General features: G+C 51.2%; 1 pseudogene; it reads left to right on the top strand.

The window, feature by feature from the left end:
- The first annotated feature begins 2212 nt into the window (after window positions 1-2212).
- On the top strand, window positions 2213-3044 carry LOC102432752 (annotated as a pseudogene).
- Window positions 3045-3546: the final 502 nt, after the last annotated feature.

Below are 3546 nucleotides of genomic sequence, written 5' to 3'. Positions count from 1 at the left end.
GCAGGAAAAGAGGTGCTATTGTTAAGGCAAATATTGATTTATCAGTTGTAACTACTGATGCTGGAAAGTGGAGGAGGGTCTTTTATGTGTGTGTGTGTGTGTGTGTGTGTACTTTTTTTATTTATTTCAGAGAAGAAGGGAGAGGGAGAGAGGGACAGAAACATCAATGATGAGAGAACCATGATCAGCTGCCTCCTGCACACCCCACCCCACACTGGGGATCGAGCTGCAACTCGGTCATGTGCCCTGACCAGGAATCGAACCGGAACCTCCTGGTCATAGGTCGATGCTCAACCATAGAGCCACACCGGCTGAGTGAGGGTCTTTTTTTTAAAGTGTGTGAACAGTGAGTGCACATTTGGGAGCACATGTTCTGGTGGGCTGGCTCTGCACCATGCACCACGCTAGCCCCCTTGATCGCCTCTCTTACTGATTCTGCACGAAGCCCCTGTGCAGCGGGACAGTGGTTACAGAGCAGGACACTGGGGCTCGCCCAGGTTCTCCTGGCCTGTGAGGGGTGGAGCTGGGTTTGAACACAGCCTCTGGTTCCCACAGCCAAGGGCAATCCTAGCCTCTGCCCCAGAGGAAAGCACTAGAAGGCACCACTGGGAAGACTGCAAGATATTTCCATTTTGTTCACTGCAGTGACCAAGTTTCTGTTTGAAAGAGCTCATGTACCAAAAAGCAACAAAAACAAAACAAAATAAAACCACAGCAGGCCGGTCCATCTGGGGAGAGAACCAGGTCGCACGTCCGCGCCCCGTCTTCCGGACCCAGGGACTGTGGGTGTCCTGTGAACAGAAACTTTGACCCGACACCTTTACAGGGGGAACCCCAGTGCTAAAAGATGAAACTAAGGGGGCTGCATCTCACACACGAGGAAACTGAGGCTTGACCTGGGAAGAAATTTCCCCGATGTCACTCTGACCGCTAGTTGAAGTTACAGTGTGGCAGGCCAATGAATGGCTCCCCAAAGAGGTCCGAGTCTTAATCGCTGGGACTTGTGGCAGCAGGGACGCTGCAGGTGTGATTAAAGACTCTGAAATGGAAGATTATCCTGGGTTATCTGGGAACCCCAGGTCATCATCAGGGTCCTATGAGAGGGCGGCAGGGGGGTCAAAGTCAGAAAGAGATTGGAAGAGGCTACACTGATGATTTCAAAGATGGAGGAAGGGGCCACAAGCCAAGGAACGCAGGTGGCCTGTGGGCATGGAAAAGGCAAGGATGAGATTCTCCCTGGAGCTTTGACTGGAGCTGGGCAGATCAGTGTAGGACCGGGCAGGACTTCTATGTAACTGGAAGATAATGAACTTCTGTTCTCTGAAGCCACCAGTTAATTTGTTACAACAGCAATAGGAAACTAATACAGCAGCCATTCTGCATCCCCCCTTCACGCCTCCCCCCACCCGCAAACACACATATTGTTTCCGGGTTATTATGACACAGAATGGTTCACTATTTGCTAATTCAGTGTTTTCAGCATCTTTATAGAACATTACTTGGAGAGTAGTGGGAATTGCCTGTTGTACAGGAGCCCAGCCACACCCACGGTCCACGCGCTGTCTGCGCGGTTCTCCTGCTGCTACGGCGGTGAGGCTGAGGAGTTGCCACAGAGACCGTATGGCCCACAAGGCTGAGAACGTTCTCCGTCTGGCCCTCTGCAGGAGTGTCTGGACCCCGCATTATCACACGAGGAAATCAACCTGAGAGTGAAAGCACGGAGGACAGACATTTCCATTCAATTAAACGGGGACCTAAAATGCCATATTATTCTGCCACAGGCCAGCTCTCTTATTGCAGACAACTGAGAGGGGAAACTATCGAGGGGCCAAAAGGCTGTTGTGGGGTTCTGTCACTTCTTTAAGCCATATCTAGGGAACGGAACTAATGACTTTTGCTTAATTTGACTGCTCAACTCAGCTCCAGTTTTCCAATGGAATCACTTCTTGTTCAGATGCGCACTCTTGTCTGTGAGGGAGGAGTCTTTGAAGGTAAGGCACTGTGGGTTCAAATCCCAGCTCTATCACTTCCAAGCTGTGCAACCTTACATGAGCAATGGGGATATTAATTATACTTTTTATTATTTGCTGATTACTAAGTGACCCTTATTAGGATCATCATTATAAAGCCCCTGATCCAATGACTGGCCTCTACAAAGGGTTTAAAATGGAAATTCTACCCTTTTTAAAAATATATATTTTATTAGGTCGCCATGTTGTCAGTCGCTGCCCGCTCAGGCCCACTTGCGTCCGTTCTATCCACCTCCTCCTGCGCAGGGGCGGGTGCGCTGCGGCCCCTGGTGCCACCGGTGCTGGACGGTGGACGTGAAGCAGCCCTTCCTCTGCCAGGAGTCACTGAACGGCCAGGCCACGAGTGGGCCTCTGGTCACCACATGTCCCTGCCTCTGTCCATTATTCCCATACAGACGTCACGGTGCCCGACTTCTCCGATGACTGCCGCGCCGATGACTGTCCTCCAAGGAGCGCTTCCCTGTTTGCAGGAAGGGCCTCTCCTCTTTGGTAACTGCAACCAGGACAGTGGCCGCCGCCCACACCCCGAGAATGCCGTCTCCGAGCTTGTCTCCAGCAGGAGCGCCTCTGCCAACGTTGGCCATGTCCAAATCGAAATCAGGTTGTCCGACATCCTGGAGGGCAAGAATATGGCCTTCTAGCGGAGAGGGAAGCTGCTGTTCGTGCGCCACCGAACCCAGAGGAGGTGGGACAGGAAGCCTCGCGGACATGTCCCCCTGAGGGACCCCAGCCCTACCTGGAACGAGGGAAGAAGCCCGAGTGGGTCATCCTGATCGGGGTCTGCACGCATCTCGGCTGCATGCCCGTTGCCCATGCAGGAGATTTCAGTGGATATCACTGCCCTTGCTGAGGGCCCCACTATGACGCCTCTGGCAGGACCCGGAAGGGGCCTGTGCCCCTCAACCTCGAGGCTCCCCACTGTGAGTTCACCAGGACGACATAGTGGTGGTTGGCCAGGCCCCTGCTGGGACGCAGGCTCTGTCATCCTCATGTCTCCTCAGAGAAGGTGCCTGAGAGCAGGTCTTCTGAACTTCAGGGTGTTGATTTGTACTATGTAAGATTTGCTGATAATGTATTTGTAATGTTAATGTGAAGTGATTTTTACAGAGAGGAAGGGAGAGGGATAGAGAGTTAGAAACATCCATGAGAGAGAAACATCGATCAGCTGCCTCCTGCACGCCCCCTATTGGGGATCGAGCCCGAAACCAAGGTACATGCCCTTGACCGGAATCGAACCCGGGACCCTTCCTCAGTCTGAGGGCTGACGCTCTATCCACTGAGCCAAACCGGTCAGGGCAAATTCTACCTTTTTACCAGTAAAATATGGGGTGTGCAAAAGTAGATTTACAATTTTTTGTATGGAAAATAACACAATAATAAATAATAATACAAGAATAAAACTCTGTTTTTCATGTACTCAGAACTGTAAACCTACTTTTGCTCCACCCTGTATAATTTTTAAAAAATTTTTATTTATTGAATTTAGGGAGAGAGAGGAAGGGGGGAGGGAGAGAGA

Source organism: Myotis lucifugus, unplaced genomic scaffold (assembly GCF_000147115.1).
Source record: "Myotis lucifugus unplaced genomic scaffold, Myoluc2.0 scaffold_155, whole genome shotgun sequence".
Lineage (NCBI taxonomy): Eukaryota > Metazoa > Chordata > Mammalia > Chiroptera > Vespertilionidae > Myotis > Myotis lucifugus.
This window is presented reverse-complemented; position numbering and strand designations above follow the sequence as displayed.